Raw genomic sequence first — 16,920 nt, 5'->3', positions numbered from 1 at the left:
AAAACACCAATGGCTAAAAGTCAGGTTCAACAGTTATCCCTATCACCACTGGTGGCAGTAAGCTAAACAAAAGACAGTCTTCGGGATTGTAACTTTAAACTATTCCTGGGAGTGTGTCTAATGCACACGTGTCCACCACTCAGCTCAGATTAAGTTCACTGAGGGTCCCTGGAGAAAGAGCAAGAGTGCCATCAGTAGAAGCTCCTCTTGTCCATCACATACTCCCGCCCCGGCTATATCAGCGTTTGCTCAACAGGAACCACTCTCAGACAATTCCTGTGAGACAGTTTGCATTCTAAGACCAATTCTTTCCTCCCATCCCCTTCTTTAATAATGCACTAAGATTCTAACATGGCCCTGCATCTGGCCTTGGAGATGCTATAGCTCACTCTGCCAACTCGCATGCGAACTAAGGAAGCATAGCTAGTGGGTACATTTGCTTTTCTGCTTTTGTTGATATGACTTGATGGGTGTACCTTGACAGCTCCTGGTGCACATAAGCTGCTGTCGTAACAAATCCACTCAATGCCAATCTCTCTGGTGCTTGTGGGTGGCAAGGCGCTCATTGTGCTCCCAGTGTGCCAACTAGCAGGCACCAAGAGTTTGGATTGTATTATCATTAATGAAGCCCTGAGTCAGTAGAGACAAGGTGGGCTGATAAGATTACATTAGATTAGATAAACTTTATAAATGCCCAAAGCAGAAACTGGGTTGGTCACCCACACATAAAAATGGATAACACAATCCATTAAAAGCAACACTCCATGAGGACATGAAAATTGCTCAGGAACCAGCCAAAGTCAAAGAGAATCAATAAAACAACACCTGGAAAATTATGCATGGTCAATGGCAAATAAATATTACAGGACATTCCTGACCAAACTGAATACCGGTGTTGTCCCAGTTTCATTAGTTTCTAGTAGTAAAAAAAAACAAAAAAACAAAATTAAGCTGATAAGAGACTTTTTTTTTGCCCCCCCCCCTTTTTTTTCTCCCCAATTGTATCCGGCCAATTACCCCACTCTTTCGAGCCATCCCGGTTGCTGCTCCACCTGCAGACTACCATATGCTTCCTCCAATCCATGTGGAGTCGCCAGCTGCTTCTTTTCACCTGACAGTGAGGAGTTTCGCCAGGGGAACATAGCGTGTAGGAGAATCACGCTATTCCCCCCAGTTCCCCCTCCCCCCGAACAGGCTCCCCGATCGATCAGAGGAGGCGCTAGTGCAGTGACCAGGACACATACCCACATCCGGCTTCCCACCCACAGACACGGCCAATTGTGTCTGTAGGGATGCCCGACCAAGCCGGAGGTAACACAGGGATTCGAACCAGCAATCCCCATGTTGGTAGGCAACGGAATAGACTGCCATGCCCTGATGAATCTTTTTAATACAATGTTAGAGGTGCCTTCTGTGATCAGAACAAGTATCCACTGGGGCACCTCTGTAGCCGAATGGTTACAGCACATACATAACACATGGCCACATGGTCGTAACGTTTCCGGTACGAATCCAGCCGGCAATCTCTGTTGCAAGTCATAGCCCTCTCTCTCTCCCCCATTTCCTGCCTACCTCCACTGTCACTGTTCAACAAAGGTATTAAAAAGTAATCTGTAAAAAAAAAAAAAAGAACAATCATCCCCAATAAGTTTGAGTTCTCTTTAGTAAACACTATATCCAAAGGTCAATGTTTGTAATCGCACCTATTAGCTGAATGATGATGGTGTAAAATAATCATGTATTTTTTACATGTATTTTTGGGTGTAACAGAGGATTCATACAGATTATTTTCAGTGGATTTTCTTTAGTCTGAGACAGCCACGCTAACTCTAGCATGTATATATACCTTCATAAACACACCACATGTGTATTTAATCGAAATTCTTTAAAGACCACAGGGCAGCATTTAGGGCATCGCAACTTCCACGATGTAAAATGGAGGAAAGAACATTTTTCATTTCATGTGATCTTTAACTGTATGTCGTGCTCCCCTAATCCCAGCATGCCTTTAAAGGTACAGACACACCTCAGAAATGTTACATCTTATAAAGTATATAGATATTGCTTCAACCCACCTGAAAACATAGTTCAGGGTCACTTTTGGGCTTCTTGCACTCACTGTTTACATGCTTGTAAGACACATTATAAAAAATAAAAATTCACCAGCCCTTTAAACCCATGAGGATAATTAAATCAATGCTTTGAAGAGCCATTCAACTTCTGTCCTGCAACAAATATCTGGGGCATTCCAACTGCTTTCAACTGAGGGCAAGGGGGGAAAGTGTCAGCATCCAGCCTTGTTTGGTTATCTTGCTGGACACTGGGAAGCATGAGGTCACATTCCTTAGGTGGCACTGGGGTCCTGTAAAGGAGAGGTGCTTTATTTCAAACATATGGGCCAGGGTCAACACTGAGCACTAAGGACAGAGCGCAATGGACTGTTTTGACCACCATGAGCATCTCTAAGCACATACACTCACTGGCCACTTTATTAGGTACACCTTGCTAGTACCGGGTTTGACCCCCTTTTGCCTTCAGAACTGCCTTAATCCTTCGTGGCATAGATTCAACAAGGTACTGGAAACATTCCTCAGAGAGTTTGGTCCATATTGACATGATAGCATCACGCAGTTGCTGCAGATTTTTCGGCTGCACATCCATGATGCGAATCTCCCGGTCCACCACATCCCAAAGGTGCTCTATTGGATTGAGATCTGGTGACTGTGGAGGCCATTTGAGTACAGTGAACTCATTGTCATGTTCAAGAAACCAGTCTGAGATGATTCGAGCTTTATGACATGGCGCGTTATCCTGCTGGAAGTAGCCATCAGAAGATGGGAACACTGTGGTCATAAAGGGATGGACATGGTCAGCAACAATACTCAGGTAGGCTGTGGCGTTGACACGATGCTCAATTGGTACTAAGGGGCCCAAAGTGTGCCAAGAAAATATCCCCCACACCATTACACCACCACCACCAGCCTGAACCATTGATACAAGGCAGGATGGATTCATGCTTTCATGTTGTTGACACCAAATTCTGACCCTACCATCCGAATGTCGCAGCAGAAATCGAGACTCATCAGACCAGGCAACGTTTTTCCAATCTTCTATTGTCCAATTTTGGTGAGCCTGTGCGAATTGTAGCCTCAGTTTCCTGTTCTTAGCTGACAGGAGTGGCACCTGGTGTGGTCTTCTGCTGCTGTAGCCCATCTGCCTCAAGGTTCGACGTGTTGTGCGTTCAGAGATGCTCTTCTGCATACCTCGGTTGTAATGAGTGGTTATTTGAGTTACTGTTGCCTTTCTATCAGCTCGAACCAGTCTGGCCATTCTCCTCTGACCTCTGGCATCAACAAGGCATTTTCGCCCACAGAACTGCCGCTCACTGGATATTTTCTCTTTTTCGGACCATTCTCTGTAAACCCTAGAGATGGTTGTGCGTGAAAATCCCAGTAGATCAGCAGTTTCTGAAATACTCAGAGCAGCCCGTCTGGCACCAATAACCACGCCTTGTTCAAGTCACTTAAATCACCTTTTTTCCCCATTCTGATGCTCGGTTTGAACTGCAGCAGATCGTCTTGACCATGTCTACATGCCTAAATGCATTGAGTTGCTGCCATGTGATTGGCTGATTAGAAATGTGCGTTAACGAGCAGTTGGACAGGTGTGCCTAATAAAGTGGCCGGTGAGTGTATATATAAATAGTCACCCGGACAAAATGGTGTCCAGACCAGACTGAGGCATCATTACCCTTTCACAGTATTTGGAACTTCTGTTCAACTTTCCAACTCATCCTGAAGAATGAGGAGGGGCAGTTTTCAGATACCCTCTCAGTGCTTTTAGTGAGCATAATGGTTTAATGGATTGTGATCAAATGACAGGGAGGTGCACCAGGACAGGCATTAAGTCCACAGGCAATAGGGCTGATTTGAAGGATGAAGGTCTGAGCCACCCCAGAGGAATATAAATAGTCAGCAGTACAAAAGGCTTTTCCCGTAACTCTCTCTCATCCTCTCCTGCTCTTCTCATCCCTCTGAATAAGAGGAATGTGTCCATCCTCAACCTTGAGTAAAAATTCCTGTCCTTCCATTACAACTCCTACATCAAGTGGTAATACAAAAAGAGCCTAACCCCTCCCTCAGTGAACAGCAGTGTGAGTCATGATCCAGCACTACAACCTGACCCCTCATGTTGAATTGGGAAGGACTAAAGATTATTGGCCACATACATGTACAACCATATTGTTTGCATTTAAACTTATCATCCATGCAATAAACTTACAATTTCAACAGAATAAAACTAATTGAGGAGTCTTAAAAACCCCAATATAAGTGCTTAAAAGAGTAAATATGACTGTTATACAAGACGAGAAGAACACTGTTCTACAAAACTGGAGTGTAAAAAGAAGAGGTGTAGGGGGACCACCCTAACATGTGCCGCATGCAAAGATAAACAAAGCAAGTACTTTCACATCAAGGTAATCAGGGAATTCATGAGGGGTAAGAAGGCTTCTGATGGCACTAGGAGGGGAGGAACAGGAAGAGGAGAGAAGATGAGGAGGGCATGCTGAGGCTTATTGTTAGGCAGGTGATTTACGAGAGCTTGGAGGTTCCCAAGTCTTGCTCGTGGAAGGATAGATTTTCTGTCGCTATAGCACCCTCGTCCCTTTGTGCCCATTGTGTCTGAGCAGGGACTGGGGGCTATGGGGATGAAAAGAGATGGCGGATAGCTAGAAGGTTTTTGGGGTGAGTGTGGTGTACCATAGCAGGGCTAGGCTTGTACATCTTCACTGCAGACAGCAGCACAGATCAAAGGCTGCACTGTTCTCTCTCTCTAAAGCTCACAAGCCTTTGAAAACTTCCCACAACATTTGCACATGGGGATGGTATGCCTCCGCATTGCTAGAGGCCTGCTGAATATAGTATCTGAATACCTAACACCAACATAATGTGACATAGTGCAAAGGAATTATCTATAATTTCCTTTTCAAAAAGGTTGAATGATGGTATGCACTATGAGATGGGATCCAAGCAGTGTGCTGGGCAATGGATGCGCATAGTCAGATAAGGCGTCTGGTGTATATGAAATGAGGTCACCTTCTCCCCTAGCCCCAGACACACATGGCTGTCTGAGTGCTGTCTGCCATTCTCCACACAGAGCTGTCACCATTCAACACTTGACCTTTCAAAGCCTTGGTGATAATGCTCCTCCAGGCCAAAATCAATTACCACAGGCAAACCTGATATCAAATGAAGAAAGGGTATGGTTTTAGCACGCACCCAGTCAAATAACAGGACAGTTGGTGAATAAGTTCAAAGGCTCCCTGGTTCGTGTCAGTGGATCTCTGTTGATAATTCCATCAAGGAACATAATGAAGCGTCCAACAGCATTGTTCAGATGTTCCTCACAGAACCACCCTCTATAAACAACCCAGTGTTGATCCTAGACAGTAACTGTAGATCTTCTCTATTGAAATGAATAAAGATAAGAAATCATCCATTTAGAATGATGTCTTGGAAAGTAGGCTAATGGTAATAACAATGACCACTCCTACTCAACCAGCTGCAACAGACAAGGGTTCTTGTGGTGGTTTGTATCCTTGCAATATTGGGGTTTAATCATAAAAAAAAAGAAAAAGAACATATAAAATCCTGATCTCATGTTTAAATGTGTTAAAGCATGGTATTTTGTCATGTCACCCTGTTAAGAACACTCCAAATCAAGCCAAGGGCACAAGTTAAGGTTTGGACCAATATGGCCCTCTCGCTACTGGTAACCAATGAATCATAGAAGATGGGTAAACCATCACAGTTTTCTCAGCCAGTTCATACAGATAGCAAGGTTATTGATTTTTTTAAACTCTGTTGTTACAATTTCCAGTTTATTCTTCTAAAAAATGGCAGTGATTGTGGGCTTTCTGTCATGTCATGCCTCGTCCAAAACAAAATTTCATTTCCAACCAGCTTTGGTGTTTGGATAACCATTAGCTAAAAAGTAATCTCGAACTACAACCTCTAAGAAAGCATGTAATTGTTGTTTTTAAGCTTGTAGAGGAGTCTGTCTTTATGTTTCCACAGCACAGAGACATATAGCATTATGGCATGCTATATTTTGGTCATCTGGTTTAACTTAGGTTAGTCCAAGACTTGTAACTTTAACCTCACCTCGCTAATATTAAGGCTGAACTAATTATGAGCTATCATAAACAATATGGCTAATGGCAGTGTGAAAATTTCACTCTGAGCAAAGTAAGAGGACCTAATTCACTATAATGTTTTGTGTTGTTTATTTACTACTTCCTGGACCACTCCTGCAACCCACAGTGTGTGAAAAACGGACTTAAGTGATTTATAAATGATCAAGACAGAAAATAGCGTTGGGTACAAGCCAAAGTTTGGAATCCATCTGTTCTGAAGTTGAGCCGAAGCCTGTCCAGATCAATGGTTAATCACTCTCACTAGGCATCTAATTACATTAATCAGACTCAGTCCACTTTTCTTCTCTGACCCAAACTTTAAATAGTGGTAGGCCTCATTGGGCATAACCTTGTGGTTGGGACTCCGAGCCCTCATTCCCTGATCCATGGTCCATTTTAATCCATCATACAGCGAGGGAACCCATATGTGCATGTGTGTGTCTACGACTGAGAAAGAAGAGGAAAAATCTCATGTATTTCTCATCATGTTCAAAGTCTGGTTAAATGAACAAAGTGCGGAGGGCTTTGTGGAGCAGTGGTACACTGGGGAAAGATAGTAGTGCAAGCATGCACACGAACAAACAAGGCCACACTCCACCTCAAGGGGACACGTGCTGCCAAGCAAAGTGTTCAGGTGTCATTTGCGTCACCCTGGACCAGACCATAATCAAAACCATTAATTTCCCTGATTCCACTCTGGTAAATGCATCGCAGCCTTTGCGGCCAATTTACTATGGCATTTATGGGTGTTTATGATCAGGCCAGTGGTCCAATGCTTGGTAACCGGGTGACATTTGAAAACAATGTAAAATGGTGCATGGATATGCAGATGTCACCCTGTTCTGCCCAATTGAGCCCCCAATGGGCACAAGGGGCCAGTTGGGGAGGGGGGATTGCTCCATGCACCTTGAAGCCAAAACTGTGAGCTGTGAGTGATAGTGTGAAGTGTGTAAAGTAGCAGCCTAATTCATTGGCTGTTAAATGGTGTTCAGTAAATCATACATGGTTTATGAGCTGAGGCGTGTGTTGTGAGTTTGTGTGTGTGTGTGTGGGGGGGGGCACTCCCTCTATTTTCTCTCTATCCCACACAAACATGGATATAGACACCTGATCACCAAGATCTCTAATGGTAGAGGGAATGAAAGGTTGACAAGTTGAGTTTATTCTGCAGCACTTTTCCTGCAGCATCTTCATTATTCCTTTAGAGCCTCAATGACAGTCCTCAAAAATGAATGCTGATGCTGAATGAATGCAGAATAAATCTGCAAAGATGTTCTATGCAGAAAAATGCAGTTTCATTTCTGGATTTCCAACATTAACACCTGAGACAGTTATTCTTTTTTTTGTGATTACGGCTCAGGCACATGTTTAACAGGCGCTGCATTATCAAACGGTGCAGCTCTTTATGCACACTGTCTCAAAGGTTTTCTTCAAACCAGTGTTCACAGACTAAAATAAAAACAGGAGAGAAAAATCTTTACCATGGCAGTTTGTGAAACTACTGTTTTCCAAGCAATCATTCCATTCTTGAGCACAACTAGCCTTGTGTTTTGTTTTTTAAATCAATCAGCTTGGGTGGTTGTCTTTTACCAATTTGATTTTTTGGCCGACAATGTACAATGTTTAAAAATCTGATAACACTTGAACTTGGGTTTTAATGACAGAGGAAAGGGTGACTTTAACATTTTTCTCTAGGCAACCAATAGTTAGAGGGGTGTGTATAACCTTTTCTAGGAGATTAAAACATGATCCCGCTTCATTTTACTACTCTACATCCTACATATCTTCCCCTTGCTAGAGGAATCACCATTCTTGGAGCCCCAAAAAGGACTCATTTCAGCCGGGACAGAGCTTGATGAAAGGCCATTTCCAATCTGCAGTACCACCAGACAACATCACAGAGCATCGGTGGAGGAGATGGGATAGGGTGGCTGGCAGGTGGTGTAGGAGGGGCGGAGGATGAAAAAATGATGAATTTCTTTGCCTCGTCCTTAGAGATGAGTCATCACACGGTAGATAATTGCAAAACATCCTGGACAGTGGATCTAAAATCTCTGAACAACTGCCTGGGACCACAGAGAAACTGCAGAGATTTGAGACATTATCTGGGTCCCAGAGATGATGAACAGAGATATTGCTCAGCAAAGCAATGGCCCAAATATACATGGAAATGAAATGGGCTTGCTTGGATGGGAGGAGGCAAGAGCGAGGGGTCTGTTGGTAAGTAGGTAGGTGGTTGGGTAGGCAGGCAGACAGACAGTTGGCGTAAGTTGGCAGTTTGGAGGAAATGAAGGCGTGCTGGCATCATTTACCTGCATCACCACCTGCTGCCATGCTAGCGGTTGGCTGGTAGGAGAGTTGGCATTGCCCGGCCTGTCAGGAGGCAGAATGGCACGCTCCAGCTGCAGGGAAACGTTGCGGCGCTCCTCCTCGAGGGCACGGGTCAACCGCTCAAAGCGCGCCTCCTGCTCTTTCACCGAGGCCAGGATACTGGCAGCTGATTGCACATCATAGTCCTCCATTGCAGTGGTGGTCTTGGTTGTACTGATTTTCCCGGTCAGCAGGGGAGAGAGGGGGCACCAGGTCATTATAGATACCCAGACCCACCTGGCTGGGTGAATGCCATCAAAAAGCTAAAACATGCCTTATGTGCCAGGTGAAACGAAAGACCATTGTCTATAAGGTGGGCATTTTGGCAGCTGTTATGCATATCACATTCTGTTAATATAGTAAAAAAAATTCAAAGACAAACAAGCTACATTAAAGGGGAACAATTAAAATTGCAGTTTATTGTATAAGCTGGAAGGAGTGATTATAGGTTTGTGTGTGTGGGGGGGGGGATCCAATCTAATTGATTTAAACTGTGGTTGCCTGGACCTCCATCCTACGGAGGACTCAATACAAGAGTGACAAGAGAATCCTGCTATGCTTCAAGCTTTACGGAGGACCTTTCTTACACTGAAATATGTGAAATTGGCCTGCTGAGTGGTGGCTTTGTCATTTGCCACCTTCCCATTACTGTAAAGCCTTTTATTCAGAAAATCCTGATATAACAGCCAAACTCAATGCAGTTGTGTTGAAACATCACTACAGACAAAGTGCAATCTTATCCACAATTTCCAATTACAAGGAAGGGGTATATGAAAACAGCACAATGTAAACACACTGCGGGGGGGATATGTAAACACTATAAAAAGTGCAACAGCATGATCTCACCCCAACAAATGAGAAGTCTTACCCAACAAGGATAAATGGCGCTGTCATTGGATATAGTCATGCGCAGGGCCATAATGCATTGTGACAGACAGTTACTGTTGCAGGCTCATTCATGTCTGACACATGCAAACTTCCTTGAACCACCCATACGGCCAGCCATGCTGGATGTTACACAAATTCCATGATAAATAATCACAGTTTTCTGATGATGACAGATGCATTCCACCACACATATCACTGTCACGCAGACTTTTATCCATAAATGATGATGAGATGATATCAAGGGGGCTGACTGAACGGTAATAAGTGGCATAGGAAATACCAGTTCACAGGAATACAGACCTAGTAGATAGGCAGGCTGGGAGGAGTTAGAAAATAGACATTCCCCAGTCTAGTGACAGAACAGAAGCAGAGGAACGTGAAAACTAGAGGAAAAAGGGAGGGACAAAGAAGAGAAGGAAGACAAAAGAGATAAAGCCAGAGGTTAAAACAGACATGATCTTCATCTTGAAAGATATTACATTAAAACATCATGAATATTAAATAAGCCTAATAATTCAGTTTATGGTGGAATTTACTTGGCAATACAACGTATATTCGTACTCCATGATTCTGAATGAGCCTGACTTATAAAGTTTTTGATTACCCATCAATCAATACATATCAATTTTTCTTAGATGTTCACAAACCTAAAACACTAAAAGAAAGTTTCACGCAGTTAATTAAAGAAATCTGTCCAAGTGGCGTAGCGGTCTATTCCATTGCCTACCAACACGGGGATTGCCGGTTCAAATCCCCGTGTTACCTCCGGCTTGGTCGGGGATCCCGACAGACACAATTGGCCGTGACTGCGGGTGGGAAGCTGGATGTGGGTATGTGTCCTGGCCGCTGCATTAGCGCCTCCTCTGGTCGGTCGAGGTGCTTGTTTAGGGGGGAAGGGGAACTGGGGGGAACAGCGTAATCCTCCCACGCGCTACATCCCCCTGGCGAAACTCCTCACTGCCAGGTGAAAAGAAGCGGCTGGTGACTCCACATGTATCAGAGAAGCCATGTGGTACTCTGCAGCCCTCCCCGGATCGGCAGAGGGGGGGTGGAGCAGCGACTGGGATGGCTCAGAAGAGCGGAGTAATAGGCCAAAAATTTGATTGAGGAGAAAAGGGGGGAACATTTAGAACTCGCGACGGGGAGACAGACGTACGGCTCCATACAGACTCCATACATTGTATTCCAATTGCAGAATAAGGCTTTCAAATACAGGCGCACGGGTAAAGTAATTGTTTAGTCGGGCACAAGGAGGTTAAATGAGAGCAAAATGGGGAAGTTACTGCGAGCAAGAACAAAGAAGCAACATTTAGCTGGGGCTGGCGTGCCCTATCAAAGCTTTGAGGGCATTCTTTAGCCGCTCTTACCGCTAAAACGCTAAGAGAGGAGGAGGCTCGGCTCGGCGGGGGATGATCAATGCAGATGGGCTGATTAGAATCTCAAACAGGTCAGATCGCAGATACGCTGTGTGTGTGTGTGTGTGTGTGTGTGTGTGTGTGTGTGTGTGTGTGTGTGTGTGTGTGTCTATGCCTAAACAGGACTCACTCTTTTCTGAAGGACCTGGTGGGCGTGAGGCCCTTATTCCCTTTGAAGCACACAATCCCCCTTTGATGTTTGTTTGGCGCTGATCATTTATTTATCTGGAATGGAGTCCCGGCTGATGCCGCTCCCCCTCGCACAGCGAAACGTGCCGAGAAGCCTGCGCTTCCAAAGTTGATCTGTGCTGACGGGGAGTGATGGCATGCATGAGAAGGGTTTAGAGGCTTCTTTTATTTGCCCCCCCCCCCGCGGTAAAACATGGGTGGGTTAACTGAGGATATAAAAGAGATGGTTTCCCCAAGTTTTTTTTGTTCATTTTAGGGGGCAAACCCCCCCCCCAAAAAAAATCCTCACCTGACAGCCTGTCAATCACCACGTCAACCAAAGTCTTCCTACCTCTTGTTCTTTAAAAAGCACCCCGATTTGTTTTGGGGAAAATAGGAGACACCTGTAAAAGTGGGGACTAGTAGAAAACTCTTCAGCGTGTAAGCCACTTATATATCGGAGACTGGTTTAGCTCTGGTAAGTGGATCGAGAGTTGCCTTCCAAATGAAAACACCTGCCATCTTGAGGAAAAACGACTCCCACTCTCACCACAAGGCTGCGAACATGAAAGCAAAGATTATTATGGGATACCAGCTAATTTATGAGCCATTCGGATATACGAAATTGAATTTCATCTTGGCTTAAAAATGAAGAAAAAATTTTTTTCCCCAAGAGTCGTCAATGTCAAGTGGAAAAAATAGCTATAAAATGGACGTGTTGTGAAATGACAACTCTAAAACACCAAGTCTAATCTCCTCCTTTATGATTCGAGGATTTGAGGTGATTAAGATTGATAAAAAACAGCCATGCTGATTGGAGATAGATAATGGGAAATGATCAGGATTTTCAACATTACGCATGTATAGAGATAACGCTCCATTAGCAGCCATACTACTGAGCAGTCCTCTTGTGGGTCTCTGAAATGCTGCCAAAGTAATATGGAAAAGAGCCAATCTGACAATCTGTGAATGTGAAAACCACAACCCTTACTTCCTCGTTCTCCACCTTTGATTGGCTACACTGAAATCAGCTACACTGTACAAGTACATTCCCAATAACAACGCCACATCGAGCCAATGTAGTGAACGCCACATAGAGACAGGGGTTCAAAGTTTGTCGGCCAGTGTTGTCACTTGCCGACACTTTGCTGCACATCGTTTAAGAAACACACAGAAGACTGCTTAGTGTTATGGCAGCTAACGGTGTATTACCTCTACAATGTGTATCCAGACTAATGACTCCCAGGAGAAGGGAGCAGGGCTATACAATCAATGCTCCCCATCATAGAGGGTGTAATATAGCACCCGTTAGCCATGCCCTGCGGCTAATCATTAGCCAACACCTTCTGGGCCAGTTCAAAATAGCCCAGATTGTGACGTGCAAGGAATCCAAGAATCTTTCACCCACCTCCGCCACCAAACACCACCTCAAACTCCACCTCTCTCCAAACCAAAATCCTTTTTTGTGTTGTTTTCATTTAGGTGGTGGTGGTTCTCGGGGGGGGGGGGTGCTTAGCAGTTGTTTAGCAAAGATCTGGGCAGGGGAAGAAAAGCACAGCTAAAGCTGCTGAGTTTAACCCCATCCATGCTCTAGTTCAGGAATGGGTAACATGATCCAGAAGGGGCCGGTGTGAGTGCAGGTCTTTGTTCCAACCAAGCAGTTACACACCTGATTCTATTAGACAACCAATACTCTTTGCTAAGGACCTTGATTTGTAAACTCAGGTGTGTAACTGCTTGGTTGGACCAAAGACCTGCACTCACACCTGCCCTTTCTGGTTCATATTGCCCATCCCTGCTCTAGTTATTTGCACCATCCACTCCCAGGGTAAGGAGGTCACTTGCAGATGTGGCTGCTGGAGATCTTGTGTATGGGGATTGTCTTTAATTACACTTAGGATGGGGGAAAAAAAAAGAAAATATAGGATGGAACATGTCTAATTAGTTCCACAAAGAGAAGTTAGTTTTGGGTTAGATTTGGCTACTCTTAAGGCATAAATATATTTAATTGAAAAGGAAAAACAGGCTCACAATCCATGTGCAGAGATGATGCAGCACCTCACTACAAGCCTCAGATCTGCTGGTGCAAGGCTGCTCCTCAAGAATAAGTGTGTTTCAGCACACGCATCCCTCCCCAGATCTAAAAATAGCCCAGTAATAAATATACCCGCACGTCGCCACAACGTTCACTGTGGATCGGCAGATGAGATGCAGCGGTTGCTCACTTTAAAACCTCGCTGGAGAATTTGGCAATAAATCCTCAGCAGCAGCCACCCATCTTCCAACCTAAGTCTAAGGCTACACCTTACTAATGAGCCGGCCTTTACTGGACCGTGCATGAACTTTGATAATGCTCTTCTTACGCGTGGCTTTGAATGAGTGAGCAGGTTGGGGTTCAATGTCTTACAAACTCGCATGTCTCTTCATGGCTGTTAAAAGGACACATTTGCTTCTTGAGAGTATTCATTTCACTTTCATGCCTGAATCAAACGTGCCTGTAATTTCAGAACGCAAGGCAGAGCCATTGATCACTCAGACAATGGCACTCATTAACCTAAAGAGCCTATGCTCCTCTGCAAATTCTTAGCCGAAGCACCACTTGTGTGTAGTTCTGTCTTGGAGTGATTATGTCAGCAGATATGTTGGCTTACATCCACTGCACATCTACAACGAACACAAGCAGATATAAGCATCCCCCTGGGAAAGAACGTAAACTTTTATTCACTGCTTGGCAGTCAAACATGACACATTTCCCAGACACTGGTTCTCGACGGGACGGTTCAGATTTCAAATGATTTGTCAACGTCCGGTCAGAGGAGTCAACCTGGTGTCTAAATGCTCAATATTTTATCCAAAACCATCCACAAATGCACATTTTGAGCAACGGAAGCAAAGAACCATTCAAAGTACTGTTTGTTTTCACACATGCAAGCGGAGAATGACAGACAGATTGCCACCCTTGTTTTCTCTGGGTGGCATTTGGAGAAAAAAAACAGTCACGCTGTGAACAGCCTAGACAGGTGCATTCAAGGCAGATGGTGTTCAAGTATATTATAGTGAAAATGAGATCCATTGTCTCCTCTGTCAGTATCTAATATTATTATTATTATTATTGTTATTATTTTCTAAAAGTGCTGGGTGTTGGTTATATTTGGATTTGGTTCTAGTTTTTAGAAATCTATCGACGTCCCGAGTAAATCACAAATCTGCAATTGTGAGGGGAGGAATTGTAATTGAGAATACATGCACAAATGAGCAGATGCTCCACCCAACCTCCTGACCCATCTCACTTTCCGTCTACACACACACACCTACCTTCCAAGTAAAAGTAAACACCCCCCCCCCCCCCCAGGGAATTGTTTCAAGTCTCACGTGATAAAGAGCAGTTGTGCTCGGGTTGTGCCCTATGAACAATATGTCAAAAATAGGGACACACGATAATGGATTATTGCCGTTATCCGATATGCCGATACTTTCCAACTCATTTTGGCTGATAGCTGATGCCGATACTGATATAAGCACGTATTCCCCCCCCCCCCCCCCAACATTGAGTCTCTCCTTTAGTGGACTGAACTGAAGCTGCTACACTGACCACAGCTCGTGCTGCTGATCTCTATAGCTGATCTATTTTTTTTCTCTACGCATGACTACGTGGCCCTCCTACACATGTGTACAATCTGTTTAAACATAATTAAAATAAATACAAAATAAATTAAAAAAATAGGGGTAGCACGGTGGTGCAGTGGTTAGTGCAGTCGCCTCACAGCAAGAAGGTCCTGGGTTCGAGCCCCGGGGTAGTCCAACCTTGGTGTGTCATCCCAGGGAAACCTCTGTGTGGAGTTTGCATGTTCTCCCCGTGTCTGCGTGGGTTTCCTCCGGAGGCTCCGGTTTCCTCCCACAGTCCAAAGACATGTAGGTCAGGTGAATTGGCCGTACTAAACTGTCCCTAGGAATTAATGTGTGTTTGTGTGTGTGTCAGCCCTGTGATGGCCTGGCGGCCTGTCCAGGCTGTCTCCCCGCTTGCCACCCAATGACTGCTGGGATAGGCTCCCGCATCCCCACAACCCTGAGAGCAGGATAAGCAGTTCAGATAATCGATGGATAAAATAAATACCTCATTGTACCAGAGGCAATGTGATGCAGCAACACAACCTTGTGGGTTGCTTTTTTTACTCGCACATCAAAATACTAAATCAATAAAATCAATGTGTAGCCATGATCCTGTAGCGAAAATCAATTACTACTACTACTACTACTACTACGTTTGGCTGCTCCCATTAGGGGTCGATACAGCGGATCATCCATTTCCATCTCTTCCTGTCCTCTGCATCTTCCTCTGTCACACCAGCCACCTGCATGTCCTCTCTCACCACATCCATAAACCTCCTCTGTGGCCTTCCTCCTTTCCTCTTCCCTGGCAGCTCCATATTCAGCATCCTTCCCCCAATATACCCAGCTCTCCTCCACACATGTCCAAGCCATCTCAATCTTGCCTCTCTTGCGTTGTCTCCAAACCGTCCAACCTGAGCTGTCCCTCTAATATACTCGTTCCTAATCCTGTCCTTCTTCGTCACTCCCAATGCAAATTTTAGCAGCTTCAACTCTGCAACCTCCAGCTACGCCTCTTGTCTAGTTAATTAATTCAGTACCAGTTAAAGCATTTACCATTGAACTTACCCATTTTCCAAAGTATCCTACTTGAAATCTCCTCAGAAAACATGGCTGGCATGCAACCACACGCAACACAGATGCAGTTGATGTAGCTGGTAAAAATACCTGCTCTGCCCCGCCTATACGATGCGCCATGTCCGTGCTTGGTCAATGGTTCGTGTCACATAGACATAATTAATACATCATCTTATAGACCCGTCATATCGGCATTTTGGGCCGATGTCGATATTTCATTTTAAAGCATTTATCGGGCGTCCAGTTAGCATGGTGGTCTATTTCGTTGCCTACCAAGACGGGGATCACCGGTTCGAATTCCCGTGTTACCCCACGGCTCGGTGTCTGCAGGTGGGAAGCCGGATGTGGGTATGTGTCCTGGTCACTGCACTAGCACCTCCTCTGATCAGTCAGGGTGCCTGTTCGGGGGGGAGGGGGAACTGGGGGGGAATAGCATGATACTTCCATGCGCTACGTCCCCCTGGTGAAACTCCTGTCAGGTGAAAAGAAGCAGCTGGCAACGCCACATGCATCAGAGGAGGCATGTGGTAGTCTGCAGCCCACCCTGGATTGGCAGGGGGGGTACAGCAGCAACTGGGACGGCTGAGAAGAGTGAGGTAATTGGCCAGATACAGTTGGGGGGGAAAAGGGAGGAAAAAAACAAAAGAAAACAACAACAAAAAAACAGCAAATATGCAATTTTGGATAAAAACCATAAAGAACTGTACATACTGCAGACTTGAGAAAACATGTTTGATACTATTGGAGCAGTATTTGACAAACATGGACCTTTAACTATTCTGTCCCTCCTCTAGGACTCTGCAGTCCAGTAAGACGTAAGACCATCTACTCATATATTTTCGTAATGTGTGTGTGTGGTGTTAGTGTAGATAGCGGGACCGGATACTAAAGCACCTATGATCCTAATTCTTTTTGGAGGTGGTAGGTATTGTCTCAGAGAGTAAGGGAAAAATCCCAGAAAATTAAAATTATGCATAATTATGCATAAATATGCAAAATATGCATTTTTCTAAAAACGGCTAAAAACCACTTTTCTCGGCATTTCATGTGATTCTGAGCATTTTTGATTTTTTCACCTATATAAAAAAATGTTCTGGGACTTAAATGTTTTGGCATTATGCAAAATATATGCATTTTTGCAAAAATGCACTTATGATCCTAATTTTTTTGGGAGGTGGTAGGTATTGTTCCAGAGAG

Source organism: Lampris incognitus, chromosome 1, assembly GCF_029633865.1.
Source record: "Lampris incognitus isolate fLamInc1 chromosome 1, fLamInc1.hap2, whole genome shotgun sequence".
Taxonomy (NCBI): domain Eukaryota; kingdom Metazoa; phylum Chordata; class Actinopteri; order Lampriformes; family Lampridae; genus Lampris; species Lampris incognitus.
Note: the sequence above shows the minus strand (reverse complement) of the source record.